Genomic DNA, 23235 nt, shown 5'->3' on the forward strand with positions numbered 1-23235 from the left:
CTTTGGCTGGTGCGGGACCGTTTCCTGCCTAGGAACTACTGGCTTCTCCCATCCCAAAGTCCCCCACCCCAGAACCTACTATGCGACATGTCCTGACAACTCTGAGAGGCAGAGGGGAAGGCCCCATTTTACAGATGAAGGCCTGGGGCTTGGAGAAGTGGCCTGACCTGCTCAAGGTCATGCAGGAAGGAGGGGTGGGTTTCAGTTCATGTACACCTGGCTCCTACTGCCATATCACACACAAAGTCTTCCCCTTTCACCGCGCTCAGAGAGAACCCCACTCTGTAAATACCTGGCTCACTTCCACCAGTAGAAAGGGAGCTCCAGATGCTCAGGGCCATATCTGACCCGTCCTCATATGCACGGGCCCTAGCACAACACCTGGCACACAGTAGGTGCCAATAAATGCTGAAAGAACCCTTGAGGTCTCCCAAGTCCCAACCTCTCTCTGCATTTCACATGGGAGATTATTTTTAGATAATTTACATTTCATGTTACTTTATATACACCAACAACTCCACAGTCATTTTTCCTCTTTATCTTCCCAAGAGCTCTTTTTGGATCTATGCTGGTATGCATGCCCGTTTTTAAGAGGTGACCACTCAGAGCGGGGAAGGCACTACCCAAAGGCCAGCCCCAGGGGCGCAGGGGCTTCTGTTATTAAGAAGCTCAGACCCTGAGTTTTTCTATGTGTCCCTTGACAGTTATCCTTCCAGCAGACTCTTCCTGAGAGCAAAGATGCTCTAGCCTGGCAATGGTAATGATAACTTGTGGCAAATATGCCCTGTGCCTGGGTGGTGGGGTCCTTGTGTGAGCCCTGGTCTCTCTGTCCAGTTCCAGGACCCACTTCTATAACCACTAAGCCAGACCACCTCTCCACTCAGTCTGGGTCTTTGCCTGCCTTTCAGAAGCTAAAAACCTGGTTGTCAGTCTTGGGCTGAGTTCTGGCACGGCAGAATGTATAGTATAATGAAAAGAACATGGGCTTCGGGTAGAGTCAGATTTGGAAGTGAGTCCTGACGATTATTTGGCATGGCATTCTTCATGCTCAGAGATCCCACTTGGCTACTTCCCGGTGGAATGAAGCCATCATTCCACCTTTGCTGGGTGACCTCAGGTAGGTCACTGAGCCCCTACTTCATCATCTGTATAACGGGACAGGATGTCACAGATATAGAGATTCAACAGGATGAGAGTGCCTGACCTGTGACGGGTGCCCAGTAAGTGCCATTTTCTCCCTCAGGGGGCCTCTAAGTATTCAAGGAGGAAGGCAGGCATTGTTGACACTTTTTGTGCTTCATTCATTCAATAAACATTTGTTTAGCAGCCATTGTGCAGCAGGGGCTTGGGATATGGTCATGGGATCCCCAAGGTCCCTGCCCTACGGGAGTGCGCCAATGGGTATGGAAGATGGCTATTGAACAAACCAGCTATTGATCACAACAGCCCAGGGAATGGGCCATGAAGGAGAGAGGGAGCTGTGATAGCAAATAATGCATAGAAGGGGCTGCTTTCTTAGGGGGATCGGGGAAGGCCCCTCTAAGGAGGTAGCATCTGAGCAGTGACTTAAATGCCAGGTGCCAAGGCATGCTGTTCCTGCATTCCAGGCAGAGGGAAGAGCAAAGGCAAAAGCCCCAAGGTGGGAAGGAGATTGGCATTTTCTAGAAGCTGGAAGGCATCCAGTGTGGTGACACTGAAGTGAGGGAGGAGGGGTTGGAGGGCAGGAGTCTTGAAGACCCTGGGAAATATTTTGGATGGCATTCCAGCTGCTATGGGAGCTATTGGCGAGTTTTAAATGAGCAAGACTGTGGGGTAGAGAAGAAGTGAGGAGCGGAGGACAGCTGCAGGGGTCCAGAGGTCTGTGGTCTTGGAGGTCAGAGGTCTGGAGTTCCCCCCACTGTGTGACAGCTCACTGCACCCAGCATGTCCCAGCCTCTTGCCCCGAGGGCTCCTGGGAGAGTAGAACGGCCAAGGAGTGAGAACGGCCTACTGCGGCCCATCTCCACTTTTGCAGAAACAGATCCTAGGTCATCAGCCTATCTGTGTCACTGGGGTCCTTTAGGAGGGGCATGCTGGGTGGGGGAGGGGGTAAGTCTCCCACAATGCCCAGCTCCCGGGGGTATGCAATCACAGTCCCAGGGGGCAGCTGCTCCTTTTTGATTCCCATTCCAGACACCTGCCAAAGGACAAAGTAGGCTGCGCCATGAATCAAAGGCCAGGAGATCCTCTGCATTTTTAAAAATTTTGAGACAGGATCTCGCTCTGTCTCCCAGGCTGAGTGCAGTGGTGCAATTGCGGCTCACTGGAGTCTCTACTTCTCAGGCTCAAGCAATCCTCCCACCTCAGCCTCCTCAGTAGCTGGGACCACAGGCATGCACCACCACACCCAGCTATTTTTTTTTTTTTAATTATTTTTTGTAGAGACAGGGTCTCTCTTTGTTGCCCAGGCTGGTCTCAAACTCCTGGGCTCAAGTGATTCTCCCGCCTCAGCCTCCCAAAGTGCTGGGATTACAGGTGTGAGCCACCATACCCGGCCTCTGGATTTTTTTTTTTTTTTTTACACTTAGTCCAGGTGTCCAAGGGAGACTGGAGTCGAAGCGCAGTGAGTCCAAGCCCCCAGGGCTCACTCCGAATATGGATAGTAACGTACTGGGTCATAAGAGCTTGGTGATGAAGGGTTCTCAGAGTATACAGTGCAAACTGTGCCTCTGATAGATGGGTAAACTGAGTCCCACAGGAGAAAAGAGGCTCAGGGCCGCAGGACAGAACTAGGCACCTGGCCTTTGCCTGATTTGGCCTGGATCACTTGCCTTTCACTGAGCTCTGACCCTGGGCCCAGATGAGCAGGAATGCCTGCAACTCGACAGTGAGGTGGCCCTGACTGTGCCCACAGGAAGTTCCAGGCCTGGGGTGGGGCAGAGTGACTCAGGCTCCCACAGAGGCCTGTCCACCCAAGTGCTAGAAAGAACAGAGAGGCCCCAGAGCCTTGGGGAGAGGTAGTTTCCATCACTGGGTGCTGGTGCCCCTTCCATCAAGGGTTTTTGCCACCCCCTGCCATCCCCCTATTCCATAGCATCCCCTTGCAGTCTGCCAGCCATGCTGAGCCGCTGCTCGATGCCCGCCTCTCTAGAAAGGCCTCCTGACCTCTCAGGTTGGATCAGGGGCTTTCTCTGGTCACTCACACACGGAGCCTTGGGCTTTCCCCCTCCCAGCTCTGACCACAGCAAATCACGATGGCCTCATTACCTATGTTGACCAGTGCCCAGCACGGGAGCTGAGGCTTAGTCATTATTGAATAAATGGATAAATAAGCAACCAACCAAATGAATGAATGAATGGGCTTATCCTCAAAAAGCAGGTGCTAGACTGAAGTCTACAGCATTTGCCACCGTGCTACTATGCTTCTTCCATAATCAGTCCATCCATCAGCATTTATTGTGCTTCTCCTAACAGGCTCTGCTGTTGAGTGACTGAGTCCCCTAATCTCTCCAAGCCTCAGTGTTCAATGCCGATAAAATGGGAATATTAACAATTATCCCTAACTCACAGGGCTGTCGTGAGAATAAGCACTCAACAAATGCTAGCTCCTATTGTCATTATGCCCATCCATCATCCAGACGCTTGTTTGGGCATCTTCTGTATGTCAGCCGCCATGCTTGGTGTTGGGAATATAGTAATAAACAAGAGGAACCTGACCCGTGAAGTTCAGGGACTAGCTGACTTTAAAAAGATCATGACAGACCAGGCACAGTGGCTCACGCCTATAATCCCAGCACTTTGGGAGACCAAGGCGGGTGGATTGCTTGAACCCAGGAATTCAAGACCAGCCTGGACAAAATGTCCAAACCTTGTGTCTACAAAAAAGTACAAAAAAATTAGCCGGCGGTCGTGGTGTGCACCTGTAGTCCCAGCTACTTGGGAGGCTGAGGTGGAAAGACTGCCTGAGCCCGGGCGGTAGAGGCTACAGTGAGCTATGATTGTGCCACTGCACTCCAGCCTGGGAGACAAAGTGAGACTGTCTCAAAAAAAAAAAAAAAATCATGACAAATGGGTTTAGAATTAAAAACAAAAAGTTGCCATGAAGCTGGGTGTGGTGGCTCACGCCTGTAATCCCAACATTTTGAGAGGCCGAGGTGGGCAGATCACCTGAGGTCAGGAGTTCGAGACCAGCCTGGCCTACATGACGAAACCCCCCTCTCTACCAAAAATACAAAAATTAGCCGGGTGTGGTGGTAGGCACCTGTAATCCCAGCTACTCCGGAGGCTGAGGCAGGAGAATTGCTTGAACCTGGGGGTCGGAGGTTGCAGTGATCCGAGATCACACCACTTCACTCCAGCCTGAGCGACAGAGTGAGACTCTGTCTCAACAAAGAAAAGTTACTATGAGAACATATGGCAGGGGAGCGGGGAGCCCAGATGAGCACCTTCAAGAAGCCCCGCCCTACGTGCCCTAAGGATCCTTTGGACCGGAGGATGGAGCACTGGATGAAGTGGAGGGGAGGAGAAAAGTGTCTCCACTCCTGCAGAGGCCCACGGCACGCTGCCTGTGGAATTACGACTGAGTGGGAAAAAATTCTGTCCACCTCACAGATGTTTGAGACCCCCTCAAGTCCAGCATCCCCTTTTTTCCAGAAACTAAAGCATAAAGAGATAAGATAACTAACTTGTCGAGGGATTTCATTCAAATGTCACCTCCCCTGAGGAACCTTCCTTGACTGCCTTTCTTAAAAGTCCCCCAGTGGCCCTCCATTCCCTTTCCTTACTTGGTTCATCCTCATAGACTCACTGCCACCTTCCTTTATAATACATATGTATTTGTTTCCTGTCTCTGTTCATCTCACCTACTGGAATGTACATTCCCAGAGGGCAGGGCTCTATCCTGTTCACTGCAGTATGTCCAACATCCAGAACAGTGCTTGGCACATAGTAGGTGTCCCATATGTGTTAACTGAATAAATGAATGAATGAAAATCCCTGAGTATGTGTGTGTGTGTGTGTGTATTTTGACTATACACTGCAATGAGATCCAGGAAGATTCCTGCTGAATTGGAGAAGCAGGGGCCTTTTTGCTTATATTCATTTTGTCTTTGGCAAGTCACTTCCCTTCCTTATGCCTCAGTTTCCTCATCTGTAAAATGGAGTTAGTGCCTGCTTTGCAGAATCTTTGCGAGGTGTTGATGAAATACGGTGCAAAGTGCCTAGGTGGGGCCTGGCACACAGTAGGTGGACAACTGTCATTTTGATGGAGCCCTTGTTGGGGGAGGCTTGTGGAGGGGGATCCCAGGGCCTGAGCTTCCCTGCAGGACACAAAGGAAGCTGACACTGGATCTGTCCCGTCACCTGAACTCGCCAGTAATTTATTGATGCTGGATGCTGGCACCCAGCAGCCTGCTGGGTCAGTCTCAGGGAGCAGGTGTAGGGCCCTTGGGCCTACCCCAACCTCACCCAGGCAGGGAGGGGAGGGGAGCCTGGGTCTGCCCAGCCCAGGAAAACTGATAGGTCAGCCCTTACAAGTCCGTCCCCTTCTGTGTGCCAGGCAGTGCAGGCAGAAAAAAAACAAATGTGGTTCCTGCCTGGCCTGAGCTCACAGAGGGTTAAAGTGGACATAATTCAAACAACCAAAATGGTGAGAGCTGCATGAGGGCCTGCTATGCACCAAGAACTTTGTACCTATAACCACACTTAGGCCTCATACAGGGCTTAAATGTGCTGAGGTCGCACAGCTAGTAGGGGGCAGGAGGAAGGTTTGCACCCAGATTTGCCTGGCTCTAAAGCCGGGGCACATTACTGCCATCCCGCCCCACTCAGGCTGGCTGGGCCAACGGGCATAAAGAACAACAACAACAACAAACGGGCCAGGCGCGGTGGCTCACGCCTGTAATCCCAGCACTTTGGGAGGCCGAGACGGGAGGATCATTTGAGGTCAGGAGTTAAGACCAGCCTGGCCAACATGGTGAAACCCCATCTCTACTAAAAATACAAAAATTAGCCAAGTGTGGTGGTACATGCCTGTAATCCCAGTTACTCGGGAGGCTGAGGCAGGAGAATCGCTTGAGCCTGGGAAGCGGAGGTTGCAGTGAGCTGAGATCATGCCAATGCACTCCACTCTAGGCGACAGAATGAGACCCTGTCTCAAAAACACACACACACACACACACACACACACACACACACACTAAAAAAAAAGCTCTTGGCTAGACCTGGTGGCTCACACCTATAATCTCAGTGCTTTGGGGGGTCAAGGTAGGAGGATTGCTTTAGGCCAGGAGATTGAGACTAGCTTGGGCAACATAGTGAGATCCCATCTCTAGAGAAAGTTTAAAAAATTCGTGGGGTGTGGTGGTGTGTGCCTGGAGTTCCAGCTACTCAGGAGGCTGAGGCAGGACAGGAGTTGGAGGCTGCAGTGAGCTGTGATTGTCAGAAATCTGGTCACAATCATAGTGGTCCGGGGGGCGTGGGGTGCTTTCAGTGGCCACTGCATTCCAGCCTGGGTGACAGAGTAAGATCCCATCTCAAAATAAATAAATAAATCAAAATAAAAAGTAAGAGCTCTGGGAGTTGAAAACTGAGAGTAGGCCCTTTCCATGGGAGGCTTTCTTAAGGCTGAAACCTTTAACTGGCCTCCAGTGGGTAGATGGAGTACCAAAGGGAGAGTGGGTTTTAGGCCAGAGAAGCAGCTGAGTGGAGGTTTGGAGGGAAAAGGGAGCGATCTGTTTGGACTGCAGTGGGCACACCCACCTGGGAGAGCACCAGCGTCCTAGAAGCAGGCAGTGGGCATGCTGGGGCTCTGAATGCTTAGCTAAGCCTTGGGCCTCTCTGGTGGGACATGGGTAGCCATGGGAGGCTGGTGAGCAATAAAGCCACTGTTTCCCCCTGACCTATATATTGTAAGAGCCCTGCTAGTCAGGCCAGAGGGTGCTTGGCCTTCGAGAACCTCTAACATCTAGCTTTAGCCTCCCCTCCCTCCACCAGCCCTCTGGACCTGGCATGTCACGGGCAGCCAAACACTTACAGCTCATTCTCACCTCTGCACCTCTGTTCTCTTGGCCCCTTCTCCTGCAGTGCTCACTCTGTCTACCCAGACCCTACCTAATTGCTCAGGTCTTCCTTCCAGGCCATTTCCTCCGTGAAGCCTGCCCTGACCACACCAGCCCTCAGTTACATGCCTCAGCCTCAGAACTGCCGGGAGCCTAGGCTGGAAAAGTGCCCATCCTCCTCTCAGGTCCGCAGAACTCGCCATCCACCAAGATGGGCTGCTGCTTTTACCTGCATAGCAACTTTCTTCTGGTAACAGCATCCTGAAATCCCTTTGAGAAACCGCCTCCTTCATATTCAGAACATGTTGCTGGAGCTGGACTGACCTGACCACTGAAAGCATTGAACGACTAGGCCACTGAAAGCATCCCATGCCCCAACCACCGTGATTGTGACCAGATTTCTGAGAACACCAGTCAGGCGCGGTGGCTCACGCCTGTAATCCCAGCACTTTGGGAGGCCGAGGCAGGCGGATCACTTGAAGTCAGGAGTTCGAGACCAGCCTGGCCAACATGGCGAAACCCCGTCTCTACTAAAAATACAAAAATTAGCCAGGCATGGTGGTGCACGCCTGTAATCCCAGCCACTCGGGAGGCTGAGGCAGGAGAATCACTTGAACTTCGGAGGCATTTGGTTGCAGTGAGCCGAGATCATGCCATTGTACTCCAGGCTGGGTGACAGAGCAAGACTCCATCTCAAAAAAAAAAAAAGATTTCTGACAACACCCTTTGAGCCCCTGGATTCAACCACACCTAAAGGCCCTTTTCATCTCCACATAGGTCTCTCAGTGCTGGATTTCCTGCAACCCCATGAGCCCTGACTGGTGTACCGTTTGTTCAGTGCAGTCAGACCCCCTCTGGTCTGGCCCAGATGGCTGTACCAGCCTCCTCTCTGCACTCCTGGCCTCTAGGTTTTCCCCTCTGGTACACCAGAATAAAGTTCAAACTCCTTGGTGTGGCATTCAAGGCCTTTCACCATCTTATTCCAGCCTCTACTTCTCCCTGTGCCAGCCATGCTGAACCTTCCATTCCCCTGAACAGCAAGACTATGTTCACACTATGTTCAGATGCTCCCCGACTTACAATGCAGTTAGGTCCTGATAAACACATTGTATGTTGAAAATATCATTGTAGGCCGGGCGCGGTGGCTCACACCTGTAATCCCAGCACTTTGGTAGGCCGAGGCGGGCGGATCATGAGGTCAGGAGATCGAGACCATCCTGGCTAACATGGTGAAACTCCGTCTCTAACAAAAAAGTACAAAAAATTAGCTGGGCATGGTGGCGGGCGCCTGTAGTCCCAGCTACTCAGGAGGCTGAGGCAGGAGAATGGCGTGAACCCGGGAGGCGGAGCTTGCAGTGAGCTGAGATCGCGCCACTGCACTCCAGCCTGGGCAACAGAGCAAGACTCTGTCTCAAAAAATATATATCATTGTAAGTAAGTCAAAAGTCTGAGTTTGTTTGTTTGTTTGTTTGTTTTGTTTTGTTTTCTGAGATAGGGTCTCACTCTGTTGCCCAGGTTGAAGTGCAGTGGTGAGATCACGGCTCACTACAGCCTCCACCTCCTGGGCTCAAGCGATCCTCCTTCCTCAGCCTCCCGAGTAGCTGGGACCACAGGTGTGTGCCATCATGCCTGGCTAATTTTTATACTTTTTGTAGAGATAGGGTTTTGCCATATGGCCCGGGCTGGTCTCAAGTTTCTGGGCCCAAGCGATCCACCCACCTTGGCCTCCCAAAGTGCTGGGATTACAAGCGTGAGCCACAGCACCCAGCAAAAATACGCTTTTAACTTACCGCATTTCCAACTTATTCTAACAGTGGGTTTCCCTGGATGTAGCCCCTTTGTAGTCAAGGAGTATACTGAATGCATATCACTTTGGCACCATCGTACAGTCGAAAAATTGTGGGTTGGTCCCTAGTTAAGTTGGGGATCATCTGTATATGCTGTTCCCCTCAATCCCTGGGACTGGGCTTCCCCACCAATTCTCTTCCTGAAAAACTCCTACTCATCCTTCAAGATCACATTTGATTGTCACTCCGTCTGCCATGCTTCCCTTGACCGCTAGGCAGGGTAAGATATCTCTTCTCTCCTGGCACCTCAAGCTCCCCAGCTGGTCTCCTTCATGCAGTGACCACCTGATGTGGTTATTCTCTTCCACCTGAATACCTTCTTCCCTGACAAAGAGCCAAGTTCATGTTCCTGAAATCTTTGCAAACCATTAGGTAACTATTTTTGCTGGTCACCTTTTCCAGTTAACCACTCATTGGGGTTTCTTTACTGCAGGACTTCTCAGAGCCTTTCATGTGCTAATAATAGCACTTCAACCCTCCCTGAAAGGGAGAGAATGCCAAAGCTGGCCTAGGCAACAGTTTGAGGTCCTCTGGTCCATTTTAGGAATGGGGAAACTGAGGCCCAGAAAGGGACAGACTCATCCAGGCACTCGACGGCAGATCTAGGCCCTCAGTCCAGCCTTCTGTCCCCTAGTGCCCTCCTCTCTACATCCCACTGCTTCAGGCCCAAAACGTTAAGAGTGAGGGCTCTGGAGCCAGACTGCCTGCATTTGAGTCTTGTGCCCGCTCTCACCAGCTGTGACCTTGACTGAGTGACTTAGCCCCTCTGAGTTTCAATGTCCTCATCTGTAAGGTATTGACAATAACAGCACCTCCTTTATGGGGTTGTTGTCAGGGTGTAAGTGAAGTGTTCCACATAAAAGCCCTTAGCATAGGCCGGGGAAGGCGGCTAACGTCTGTAATCCCAGCACTTTGAGAGGCTTATGTGGGAAGATCACTTGAGGCCAGGAGTTTGAGACCAGCCTGGCCAACATGGTAAAACCCCATCTCTACTAAAATTACAAAAATTAGCCAGGCATGGTGGTGGGCACCTATAATCCCAGCTACTTGGGAGGCTGAGGCAGGAGAATCACTTGAACCCAGGAGGCGCAGGGTGCAGTGAGTCAAGAGCCACTGCACTCCAGCGCCTAGGCAACAGAGCGAGACTCCATTTCAAAAAAAAAGCACTTAGCACAGTGCCCAGCACATAGTAGACCCCCAATAAATTGCCACCAGCATCTCTATAACCTTAGATTTCTCAGGAAATACCAGACACACTGAGCCTTGATGTCTTTAGAGAGCTGTGGTTCTCTCTGGAGAAAGATGCCAATTAAATACTAGGGCCAGGCTGGGCTGAACTCCTACATGGGGCCTGCTCCTCTGGAAGCCCAGATGTTGGGCCTTCCTCCTCCCTGACTTGAAAAAAAGGTGGTTTTTGTTTAGAGGAATTTTCCCCCCATTTTCATATTGGCTCTATAAATTGGATTTTGTTGAGTGGTTTCTGACAAGCAAGTCGTACAGGCAGGAGACGCAAGGCTGCCTGTAGCCACGGGGGTGGATCTGAGGCCTTGAGTTCTGCCAGCCACTGGCCGTGAGCTCAGCCCCTGGGCAGCTGCATCCCAGGGAGAGTGTGTGTCCTTGGGGCGACCCAGAAGGGCTTCTTCCCTGAGGAATTCTTATAGAGGTTTCCCAGAACCTTCCCTCAGAGGAAAGGCTCACTAGCAAATGGCCTGCCACCTTCCCCACCCCATCCCAGCAAACTCACCCTGGGTTCAGATTTGTAGTGTTGTGGTAGGGGAAGTCCCTGGGTCTTCTACCCCCAGCTCAGTCCCCTTCAAGATGGATAGTCAGGGACCATGAGGGAACAGAGAGCTTCTCCATATCTTCAGCAAGCCAAACAAGAAGCTAATATATGAAAGCAAGAGAGATTTCAGTTAGACAGCAGGAGGGACTTCTGCCCTGCCAGATGGCTAAAACCTGGGCTGTGCTTGACCTAGGAAAGAGCACTAAGCTAGGAGTCAAGACAGCTTTGACTGACAGATCCCGTGGGACTTGGGGTCACTGCCTCATTTTCTCCCTCCCTCGGTTTGCTCATCCACGAAATGGGGATTATAATTCCTATTGGCCACAGAGCATTTCAAAGGCGACAATGGGGTGAGGCCTTGAGACAGTGGCAGGAGGCTGCATCAGACCGCCTCCGCAGGTTCCCTTTCCTCTCTCTTTAGAAGGGATTCCTAGGGCAAGGCCTTTGTCTCAGGCCCAGGGCCCCAGAGGTGAAGCGTGTGCATGTGCACATGCACACAGCACTCTGACCGCACTGCAGGCCCTAAGTCGGGTTGGTTTTCTCCGCCTCTTCTCAGGCCACTCCCCAGATGCAAAAAATGACCTGGGCAGAAGTTAGGAAGCCTGGGTCCTAGCCCTGGGTCCACCCCTGACTTTCTCTGACTTTGGCCATGTCCCTTACCCAACTGGGCCTCGGTTTCCCCATCTGTGCCATGAGGAGTTTGGATGGTTTTGAGATTCTTCTCTCTTGGTTCTGTGAAATCCACAACCAGTCCAGTGAGGTCTGACCCGTGCTCGCCTCCCTGGCCATCACTGGGGAGTTCAGATACGCTGACTTTCCTTTGCTTCCTGGAAATTTCCAGCTCCTTCCCACCCCAGGACCTTTGCACAAGCCCTTCCCCCGCTTACTACAAATTCTTTTTTTTTTTTTTTTTTTTTTTTTTTGAGACGGAGTCTCGCTCTGTCGCCCGGGCTGGAGTGGAGTGGCCGGATCTCAGCTCACTGTACGCTCTGCCTCCCGGGTTTACGCCATTCTCCTGCCTCAGCCTCCCGAGTAGCTGGGACTACAGACGCCCGCCACCTCACCCAGCTAGCTTTTAGTATTTTTTTTAGTAGAGACGGGGTTTCACCGTGTTAGCCAGGATGGTCTCGATCTCCTGACCTCGTGATCCGCCCGTCTCGGCCTCCCAAAGTGCTGGGATTACAGGCTTGAGCCACCGCGCCCGGCCTCTTTTTTTTTTTTTTTTTTTGAGGTGGAGTCTTGCTCTGTCGCCCAGGCTGGAGTGCAGTGGTGTAATCTTGACTCACTGCAACCTCTGCCTCCCGGGTTCAACTGATTCTCCTGCCTCAGCCTCCCGGAGAGCTGGGACTACAGGCGCCCACCACCTTGCCTGGCTAATTTTTGTATTTTTAGTAGAGACGGGGTTTCACTTGTTGGCCAGTCTGGTCTCGAACTCCTGAGCTCAAGTGATCTGCCCGCTTCAACTCCCAAAGTGCTGGGATCACAGGCGTGAGCCACTGCGCCCAGCCAAATTCACCTCATTAACTCCAACTCATCCTTAACAGCACTCAGCTCCATCATCACCTCCTGAACACCTCCCCAGGACCCTCCTCCAGGACGCATTCTCACAGAGTCCTATGCCCCTCCTTTGTAATACTTAACCACCCCTGCATTTCACATTTATGTCGTTCCTGGATTGAGAACTGTCTACCGCACCCCTGGCTGTGAATTCTGAGGTCAGAGACTGGATCTGTCTTGGTCCCTGCAGTGTCCCTGACACCCAGCACAGGGCCTGGCACAGAAGAGATGCTCAGCTGTTGAATGGATAGGCAGACGACCTCCCCATTCTTTGGGGCCAGTATAGGGCTGTCTCTGCTCACAGAAGCTCCTCCCTCCAGGCACCCATGCAGAGCAGACATGGTGGGGAGCAAGAGGGGAGGCCGCTGAGGACCTGAGGGGCTCCACCTTTCCCTGGGAGCTGAGGTGGTGAGAGGCCCTGCCTTCAGTAGGTGGACTGGGAGACAAGGGGAGCCCCGAGAGGAGCATGCTGTTTGCAGTGCACACCCACGTCTGCGCTCTCTTGGGTGCTCTCCCAGCCAGCCGAGGGCTTTACAAGGGCAGGTAGTGTCAGCTCCATTTGCCAGACAAGGAAAACAGCCCCAGAGGGATGCTGGCTGGAGGAAGGCTCACATGGCAGGCATGGGACAGGGCTGAGGTAGGACCCAGGGTGACGAAGCTGGAAAGGCTTTCTTCTCTCCATCTGACAAAGGCAGGAACAGACACAGAGGGCAAAGATCAGCCTAGGGTGTTCTCAGCCAGTCAACAGCAAGGTGGGGACAATAGAAATCTGTAATTCTTTTTTCTTTTTAAATTGATGGTTTCGGCCAAACAGGTGGCTCACGCCTGTAATCCTGACACTTTGGGAGGCCGAGGCAGGGGGATCAGGAGATCGAGATCATCCTGGCTAACACGGTGAAACCCCATCTCTACTAAAAATACAAAAAATTAGCCAGGCCTGGTGGCGGGCGCCTGTAGTCCCAGCTACTCGGGAGGCTGAGGCAGGAGAATGGAGTGAACCCGGGAGGCGGAGCTTGCAGTGAGCCGAGATTGCACCACTGCACTCCAGCCTGGGCGACAGAGCGAGACTCCATCTCAAAATAATAATAATAATAATAAATTAAATAAAATAAATTGATAGTTTCTTGCTCTGTCACCCAGGGTGGTGTAATCGCAGTTCACTGCAACCTCCAAATTCCAGGTTCAAGCTATCCTCTCGCTTCAGCCTCCCAAATAGCTGGGACTATAGGCATGCACCACCATGCCTGGCTAATTTTTTAAAATTTTTGTAGAGACAGGGTCTTGCTATGTTGCCCAGGCTGGTCTTGAGCTCCTGAGCTCAAGTGATCCTCCCACTTTGGCCTCCTGAGTATCTGCGATCACAGGCAAGAACCACCGCACTCGCCTGGGAATCTGTAGTTTTTGAACTCTGATACCTTTCTCCTGCTAGGCTGAGGCAGAGGATTCCTGGCCTTGACCCTGGATGACCCTGAGGCTTCAGATGATGGATCACACCACAGGGCAACCCGTGGGAGTGAATAATGTTGGCGGAAGTGCTCTAAGAGTTTGGGTAGCAGGATGGTGCCAGGCGGCCTGGGTTAGAACCCTGGCTCTGCCACTCGCCAGCTGTGTGACCTTGCTCGGGTGCTTTTAACCTCTCTGTGCCTCAGTTCCCTCATCTGTGAACTGGGGGAATTCTGAGTTAACTAGTCAATAGAACAAAGCACCCAGAGCAGGGAAGGTCTGAGACAGTTTCTAATAAATATGAACTCTAGAGCTCACCTGGCCAGGAACAAGGGGAGTGACTGAGTCCTCTCTCTGTACCAAGGCTCTGGAGTAAGAAGTATCAGCTCCCAGCTTCGTGCCCTCAGGGCCACTGGAAAAAAAGTCAGAGAAAGGCTTCAAAGATCACAGCGACTGTTCCTGAGCCCACTGCTACTCCGCAACCCACTGACTCTTCATAAGTGCCCTATAAAAAACAGGCTCAAGGTTGGGCACGGTGGTTCCCACCTGTAATTCCAGCACTTTGGGAGGTCGAGGTGGGCAGATCGCTTGAGGTCAGGAGTTAAGAACAGTTTGGCCAACGTAGAGAAACCCCTTCTCCACTAAAAATACAAAAATTAGTTGGACATGGTGGCGGGCACACGTAATCCCAGCTACTTGGGAGGCTGAGATAGGAGAATTGCTTGAACTCGGGAGGCGGAGGTTACAGTGAGCCAAGATCACGCCAGTGCACTCTAGCCGGGGTGACAGAACGAGACTCCGTCAAAAAAAAAAAAAAAAAAAAAAAAAAAAAAAAAAAAAAGCAGGTTCTATTATTCTCCCACTTTACAAATGTGAAAACCAAGGCTAAGGCCAGTGCCTTGTCTAAGTCCCACAGGCTGTGACTTGCAGAAACAGGTCTCATGCTCAGAGCCTACTCTTGGGGTTACTTGCTCTGAAGAGCCCAGGAACCAAAGGGTGAGGACAGAGTTGAGTCGGCCTTGGGAAGTGGAGTCCTGGAGAGAGGTCCTGGCAGAGCTGGGGCTGGCAGGCTGGGGAGAGCTTGGGCAGAAGGCATTGGTGGGAAGTGCAGGTACAGCCCTGTCTCCTGAGGAAACCAGGCCTGAGGTGTGCCCTGTTAGTCAATCACATCATTTGCCTGGTGCCTGTAGGGGCCAGCTCTGTGATGGCAAGGCTGAATCTTTCGTCCCCACTGTATACAGCACCCAGCCCAGGCCCTGCCCACTGACTGGCACTCAGTGGAGGCTTGTTGAATGACTGAGTGGACCAGGCATCCTATTTTGTGGTCACCAGACTGCTTAGCGATCACGAGCACCATGCTACAAGTGAGGAAACTGAGGCTCAGGGCAGGGAAGGGAACTTCCCCAGCCCACCCAGGTCTGTCTGAATCTTTTGTTTTTGTTTTTGTTTTGAGATGGAGTTTCACTCTTATTGCCCAGGCTGGAGTGCAATGGTGCAATCTCAGCTCACTGAAACCTCTGCCTCCCAGGTTCAAACGATTCTCCTGTCTCAGCCTCCCAAGTAGCTGGGATCACAGGCATGTGCCACAACGTCCAGCTAATTTTTTTGGATTGGTAGAGGTGGGTTTCACCATGTTGGCCAGGCTGGTGTTGAACTCCTGACGTCAGGTGATCCACCCGCCTCAGCCTCCCAAGTAGCTGGGACTACAGGCATGAGCCACCGCCCCCAGCCTGTCTGAATCTTTACCCTCGTCCAGGAACATGATCTCAGGAACACACCTCTCCTTTTCCAGCCATAAGTACCTGAGAGAGACCCCAGAAGGTGGATAAGACTGCAGAGAGCGGGGAACATGAAGCACCTTGCCCAAGGTCTCACCAGGCAAGAGAAAGGCAGAGAAGGGCAGCTTCTCCATGGATTGCAAATTCCCAAAGTGTGCAAATGTAAGGACTCCTTTAGGGCTCAAGGGGTCTAAACTTATCCTTTTACATACAGAGAAACTGAGGGCGCCCCAAAAGATGTGTCATCTCCAGGGCCACCAAGTGGGTGAGAAACAGACTGGAACCCAGCGTAGCACATGGAAAGGCCCTGAGGCTGGCACACAGTATGAGCTGAGGCCAGTGGGCTTAAGAGCGGCTGGGGAGGTGGGCTGGGGCCAGACCAAGCAAGGAGTGTCGACTCCAGACCACAGTCATGGGGAGCCACTGGATTGGAAAGGTCTAGACACCATCTGGCTTGGGTTCTCAAGAGACCCCTCTGGCTACTGGGGACTGACTGGACTGCAGGAGCATGGAATGGGAGTCAGGAGACTTGGGAGGGTCAGGCCAAAAGCCCTGGAGTCATCTCTGCCCCTGGCCCTTTTCTCTCACCCCTTACATCTGATCCATCAGCAAATCCCTTTGGCTCCACCTTCAGAATATAACCAGAATCCGATCACATCTCACTGCCTCATTGCTGAAACCCCCAGCACCTCTCCCTGCACCTGACCTCCAACCTGGCCCTACCACCCACCCTACATAACGCAGTCAGAGGGAAACAGCTGAAACAAGAGTCAGATTGCACCCCTCCCCTACTCCAAAGCCCCTGTGGCTCCCCACCTCACTCAGAATAAAGTCCTGAGTCTGGCCCTCGAGGGCCTCATGCCCTGGCCGCCCCACCCATTCTGGCCATGTGTCCCCAAAGCTCTTGTCCAACCCCTTGCTGCTGCACACTCACAACTTCTTGGCATTCCTGCCTCCGGGCGTCTGCACATGCCGGGCCCCCTGCCTGGAGTGCCCTTCCTCAGATGTCTTCGGGGCTGGCTCCATCTTCTCCTTGCTGTTGTCAGATGCCACCTTCCCAGGAGGCCTCCCCACCCCATTTAACACGGCCCCACATCTCCTCCCGTCACACACACATGCCATTCTCCTCTCCATTTTCTCCAAAATGTGCGTCACTTTCTAACGTACCATTTAATGAACTTATTCATAGTGTTTATTCCCAGCTGTCTCCCCCATTAGGATTTCAACTTCCTGAGGACAAGGTTCTCTGAGTGGCCCATGCCCAAAACAGGCCTGGAGCATGGTAGATGCTTGGTAATGACGTGCTGAACTTGAGTGGTTTTCCTAACAATTCTAGGTGGGAGGTCACCCTAATCTCCTGTCACAGAGCAGGAAACTGAGGCTCATGAAGGAAAACCATTTGCGCGAGGTCACGAGGCCAAGACGCTGTGGGGCTGGGGCTCCCAAGACTCCTGCTCTGTCTGGCTCAGGCTGGCATGGGCTGGGAGCAGGACCTCTGAGCTGGCATGTGGCAGGGGCCCTGCCAGGCCCCCTGCGGTTGGTACCCTCCCTGAGGGACCATGGTGGGCCAGGCTGGGAGAAGGCGCTGGCAGCCCTGGCAGTTCTACCCGCTACAGGGTGGTGTAAGAGCAGGTTGGGAAAGGCCCAGGGGCACCAGATCCATCCTACGGTTGCCCAGTCCTCAGAGCCTGAACGGCCACGGGTGAGAAAGGAAGTCAGCAGGATCCAAAATAGGCCTGTGTTTCAGGAAGTGAAACTGGGCCTCGGGGACGCCAGGCTGGAGGAAGGCCTGGGCCTCCTGGGTTGAGGCTGTTGGAGCGGGGCTCTTTCCTTGCCTCTTTGGCCTGGGGACGGTAGGTCTTGGGACCGAACCCTGCCAGGACCTTGGGAATGGGCTCAGGCCCCTCTCACAAGCCATGTGACCCTGGACACATCACTTCAGCTCTCTGATCTTCAGTTTTCTCATCTGTACAGTGGGACGAAGGGTAGGACTTGCCTCACTGGGGACTGGGAAGGTGAACTGTGCCCTGAAGCCCAAGATGGTCACAGTCACTCTTGGTGTTGCAGAGCCATCATGGATGCTCCTCCTCCAGGAAGCCACCCCAGATCCTTAGATCAGAACGAACCATTCCCACCCCAGTGACCCCAGCCCCTCTCAATTTCTTTCTTTCTATTTTATTTATTTATTTTTGAGACAGGGTTTCACCCTGTTGCTGAGGCTGGAGTGCAGTGGTTCTGAGTGGAGACTCAGAACACCCATCCTCCAGATGAAGACATCAGGCTTTGAGAAGGGAAGGCTCCCCAGGACCTTTCTCATCCACCTGAGGCCCCACCCTTGGACTTGCTTAAGGGCTCCCAAAGGTCCCCTGAAGGCTGGGCCTCCAAACCCAGGACTAAACTCAGAGCTGTGTGGCTCCTCCAGGAAGGACCTCCGAAGGGTCCACGTCATCCTGAACTTCCCATCAACCTTTTCATCCTGCCAGTCTCACCCAGGAGTCAGCTGCTTGTGTACACTGGTGCCTGGAAGTCCCACTGTGCACCCAACTAGCTAGACTCAGAAATGAGAACAAACACGAGATCCCCGGCATTTGCTGTGTGCTGGGACTGACTGCAGCTCGCTTGAGTCTCACAGGATCTCTGTGAGGTCAGCTCTGCGATCAGCCTCATCTCACAGATGGGGAATCTCATGCACACCCGTGACTGAACTCAACTCTGAAGACCTGTTCCTCTCTCAGTTCCCAGCCCAGGGAGTGGCACCACTGGGCTGAGCACCAGGAGTCACTCCCGGCTCCACTCACAGCCTCTCCCCCGACAGCCTGTTAAATTGACCTCCTAACTTGGCCACTAACCTGCTCTGTGAACTGACTAGTAACTAGTTAATCTGTCAAACGGGATAACAGCCCAGGCCCGGGAAGAGTTGCAGGGACTCGCCACCACTGCCCGGCTGTGTGACCTTGGGCAGGAGAACCCACCTCGCTGGGCTGAGATTTCCATGTCTATAAAGTGCGGATGATAATATTGCTCACTGTCCAGGGCCATGGGAAGGATTCAGTGACCCCTCCCTCTTGTCATCCCTAAGACTTCGCTTCAGAAACTCTCCCCATACAAAGTGCTAGGTTTTCTTGAATTTTAAAAGAACCCTTCTCTGAGCACCCCTCCCTTCTCTGCTGTCCCGTTTTTCTCTAGTCGTCTGGTTTTTCTCCAGCCCTTTGCTGGAACGCCCTGAAAACGCACCTATTCTCACTGTCTCCAGAGTCTCTCTCCCCTCTTCTCCCTTCAATTCACTCCCCACAGGGTCTCCCCTCCCCCTCCCGAGGAAACGAATGGTAAACCTGCCATCTCTCAGCCCTCCCAGTCTGGACCTGTCAGTAGCATCAGATGTAGTTAACACCTGCTGCTCCTTCAAACGCTGTCCTCCCCTTGTTGTGAGAAGGACCCTACCGCCACTTCCCTGGCTGCCCCTTCTCAGTCCATTTTCTGCCTCTTTGCCCATCTCTCCCTCACCTCTCAGGGTGGGGACCATGGACTCAATCCCTGGGCTGCTGTCCCTTGCCATCTGCCTTCCTCCCTGGCTGACTTTAAAGACTGATTCTCTGCTACTCTCCATGCTGATATCAATAACCCGGACATTGCCCCTGAGCTCCAAAGCCACACATCCACATCCTCCTGCACAGCTCCTCTGGGCTTCTCCAGGATCTCCTGATATTTGCACATGGATCAGTTCCACCCTCAACCCTCCTCATCCCAGAGAATGGCGACTGCATTCTTCCCCTGGCCCAGGCCAGAACACTGGCTGTCATCCTCAACCCCTTGCCCCGTCCATCTCTAACTCTCTCTTGTCTGTCTCTAACTCCTTCTCTCTGCGTCTCTCTCTCTCTGCCTCTGTCTTTCTTTGTCTGTCTCTCTCCCTCTGACTCTGTCACTCCGACTCTGCCTCTCTCTTATCTCTGTCTCTCTCTGTCTCTGACTCTGTCTCTGACTGTCTCTGTCTCTCTTTCTCTGTCTCCCTGTCTCTGTCTTTGACTCTCTGTCTCCCTCTGTCTCTCTCTGTCTTTGACTATCTCTGTCTCTGACTCTCTGTCTCTGTCTCCCTCTGTCTCTCTCTGTCTTTGACTATCTCTGTCTCTGACTCTCTGTCTCTGTCTCTCTCTGTCTTTGACTATCTCTGTCTCTGACTCTCTGTCTCTGTCTCCCTCGGTCTCTCTCTGTCTTTGACTATCTCTGTCTCTGACTCTCTGTCTCTGTCTCCCTCGGTCTCTCTCTGTCTTTGACTATCTCTGTCTCTGACTCTCTGTCTCTGTCTCCCTCTGTCTCTCTCTGTCTTTGACTCTGTCTCTGTCTCCCTCTGTCTCTCTCTGTCTTTGACTATCTCTGTCTCTGACTCTCTGTCTCTGTCTCCCTCTGTCTTTGACTCTGTCTCTGACTCTGTCTCTATCTCCCTCTGTCTCTAACTTTGTCTTTGTCTCTCTCTGTGTTCCTGTCTCTGAATCTCTGTCTCCCTCTGTCTCTGAATCCCTGTCTCCCTCTGTCTCTGACTCTCTGTCTCTGTCTTTGACTCTCTGTCTCCCTCTGTCTCTGACACCCTGTCTCTGTCTGTCTCTATCTCCCTCTGCCTCTGATTCTGTCTGACTCTCTGTCTCTGTTTTTGACTCTCTGTCTCTGACTCTCTGTGTCCCTCTGTCTCTGTCTCCCTCTGTCTATGACACTCTGTGTCCCTCTGTCTCCCTCTGTCTCTGTCTCTGATTCTCTGTCTCTTTGACTCTGTCTCTGTTTCTGTCTCTCTGTCTCTGTCTCCCTCTGTCTCTGCCTCTGACTCTCTATCTCGCTCTGTCTCTGATTGTCTTTGTCTCTGACTCTCTGTGTCCCTCCGTCTCTGACTCTGTCTCTGTCTTTGACTCTCTGTCTCCCCCGTCTCTGACACTCTGTCTCTGACTCTCTATCTCTGACTCTGTCTCCCTCTGTCTCTGATTCTGTCTCTCTGTCTCTGACTCTGTCTCCCTCTGTCTCTGATTCTGTCTCTCTGTCTCTGTCTCTCTCTCTCTGTCTTAACTCTCTGTGTCCCTCTGTCTCTGTCTCCGACTCTTTGTGTCCCTCTGTCTCTGTCTCTGACTTTCTGTCTCTGATTCTCTGTCTCTGTCTCTGACTCTCTGTCTCTCTCTGTTTCTGACTCTCTGTCTCTGACTCTCTATCTCTGACTCTCTGTGTCCCTCTGTCTCCCTCTGTCTCTGTCTCTGTCTCTGACTGTCTCTGACTCTCTGTCTCTCTCTGTTTCTGACTCTCTGTCTCTGTCTCTGACTGTATCTCTCCCTTACATCCCACATCACTGCATCAGTGAATCGCATGGACTCTGACCCCAAACACATCTCAGTTGCCAGAGCTGCTCCCATCCCCTTGGCCTCCCCTGGGCCAGCCTCCACCATCTCACCTGCATCTTCACTCTGCTGCGCCTGCAGTCAACTCTCCACCCGGCGGCCAGAGGGCCCCTGTCCCAGGAGAGTCAGGCCCTTCCCTCTCTGCTCAGGCCCTGCAGTGGCTCCTGTGTCACTCGGAAAAGCCCAGTCCTCATAGACATCTTCTTTGAGACTGTACATGCCTGACCATGGCTTCTCCTGCCCAGTTTCCCTCCCCCGCCAGGCTGAACCCACTGTAGCTCTTGCCAAGGGTGTTTGCCTCCTGGAAAGTTCTTTCCCCAGCAGCAGCAGCAGAAACGTCCTACCTTCTTTCCGGGCTTAGCGTAGGAGTCTCCTTCTGGGGAGGCCCAGCCAGTGCCCTGTCCACCATCCTGACCACTGCCTGGCCCTTCCCGACCTGTTCCCTCCTCTCTTCTGTGCTCTCCTCACACACCACCTATTTCATCTGCTTACCATGTTTGTAGTGGGTTCTCCCAGGAGGGCAGGGCTTTGGGCCTGTGTTCGCGCTGCCTCCCCTGGGCCTAGAATAGGGCCTGGCCTGCAGCCGGGAGCCAGGCCGTTCTTGGTGAAAGAGTGCCCAGGAGGGGCACAGTGAAGGCATGCAGGGTGAGAGCTCACGGGGCCTGGGCGCGGCTGTGGCAACACAACCTGTGCCTGCCAGTCCCTCAGTGGGACCTGTGGCCTCCCTGCCTTCACTGCTATCCACAGCTCTCACTGGCCCTGCCTCCCTCCAGCCCGTGGCCCCACTTAGACCCACCCCGTTTCCCATAATGGATGCCAGAAAGGCCTTTAAAAAACTGAACCTAATTATGTCACCCCCTCCCCTGAGCCCTGCAGTGGCTGCTGGTGGCCCTCAGGATCATGTCCAGAGTCCCTGCGTGGCGTGGAGGCCCCTGGAGACCCAGCCCCAGCCCCTTCCCCTGTCTTTTCCTCCCCTGCAGATCTGCCCGCATCTCCCCGGTGGCGGCCTGTTCTCCGCGCTGCCCTCACACGCTGCCTGGCGGATTCTCCTCACAGCACTGTGCTTTCCAGGGCCCACCTGTACAGGCCCCATGCGAGAAGGACTTTAGGCCGTGTATAATCCTCCAAGGGCCCATGGGGACAGCAGTGACAACTGTGGTATGAAGCACCTACTGTGTGCTGGGGACCAAGAATGGAACAAGAAGGCACGCCTTGCCCTCACCCCTGGAGGCAGCTTCCAGCTAGGGAGGCAAATACGTCCTCCCCAGACCCCTCCCATAGATCCCCAAACTCTGCCTCTTTCCTTCAGCTCCCTGCTCAGATGTCACCAGCTCTGTGTGGCCTCCTCACCATCAGGTCTAAAATTGCCATAGTCCCCCCAGCTCCTCACCCCTCTGCCTGCTTTCTTTGTGTGTCTCATCCACGAGGATGTGCCCTCTGGGAAGGGCAGACAGGAGCTGTCTATTCTGTTCCTTACCCTGTCCCCAGCACCGAGGACAGTGCCAGACACGGAGGAAATCATTGCTGAATAAAGAAATAAAATCTGTACATTCTATGAGTACATAAAGCACAGCTCAGACACATGGAGTGAGGGGTGGCTCCATTTTGACTGCGGTGATCCGGGTGGTCTCTCTGAGGAGGTGGCACTGAGCTGAGACCCAGTGATGTGAAGGACTAAGCGTGTGTGGAGGAAGAATATTGCAGGTGGAGGAAGCAGTAAACAGCAAAGGCTGCGAGACAGGGCTGAGCTCTGTGTGTTCCGAAAACAGTAAGTGAGGCCAGAATTGAGTGAACCAGGGGAGAGCGGGGTGGGTGGGACTGAGCTAGGGAGAAGTTTTACTAAGCCCTTTCCCAGGAGAGTAAACTGAGGCCCGGGGAAGCTAAGTGCTAAGTCCAAGACCACAAAACAAAGAGTGGCAGAGGCAGGCTAGACCTGGGTCTGCTGGTCTGAGGGGCCCTCTCTGTGCACCCTGGAGCTCACCCATGCTCTACTCATTAATAGCTAACCGAGGTGGGGCCCCGCTGGGTCAGGAGCCCCAGGTATAGGCTCAGCCCTGTGGCCTCTGGGGCAAAGCCTAGTGAGTGAGCCAGTGAGTGGGGCCAGCTGGGGAACAGCTGAAGCCCTGGTCTCCCTAGAGCTGGGCCATCAGCATCTGGGGGAAGCCGGATTTGCTGGGGTCGGGCTGACAGGCTGGGCCATTACCCGCTGGGGGCCTAGAGCCCACGGGGAAGTTGGACCAGGTTGCCCCTGCTAGAACCTTCCCAGACTCTAGAGCAGGCGGCTGCTATGCCCTGCCCTCTGCGGCTGGGACTGCAACTACTCCTGTCCCCTCCCTGGTTCACTGCCTGTGGGTCACTCCCGCTGCTCCCAGATGGCCATGCTCATTCCCTCCCTCCACAGGCCTTTTGCCCTGGCTG

The 23235-nt window shown here is 53.1% G+C and overlaps 1 long non-coding RNA gene across 1 annotated transcript; it reads left to right on the top strand.

Annotated features, from left to right (window-relative positions):
- The first annotated feature begins 1142 nt into the window (after nt 1-1142).
- LOC104653705 lies at nt 1143-22384 on the top strand. Its single transcript, XR_746716.1, has 3 exons — nt 1143-1220; nt 15424-15607; nt 21798-22384. It is a non-coding gene; the product is annotated as an uncharacterized LOC104653705 (long non-coding RNA).
- Nucleotides 22385-23235: the final 851 nt, after the last annotated feature.

The sequence above is a fragment of the Rhinopithecus roxellana genome, chromosome 13 (genome assembly GCF_007565055.1).
Source record: "Rhinopithecus roxellana isolate Shanxi Qingling chromosome 13, ASM756505v1, whole genome shotgun sequence".
In the NCBI taxonomy this organism is placed as follows: Eukaryota; Metazoa; Chordata; class Mammalia; order Primates; family Cercopithecidae; genus Rhinopithecus; species Rhinopithecus roxellana.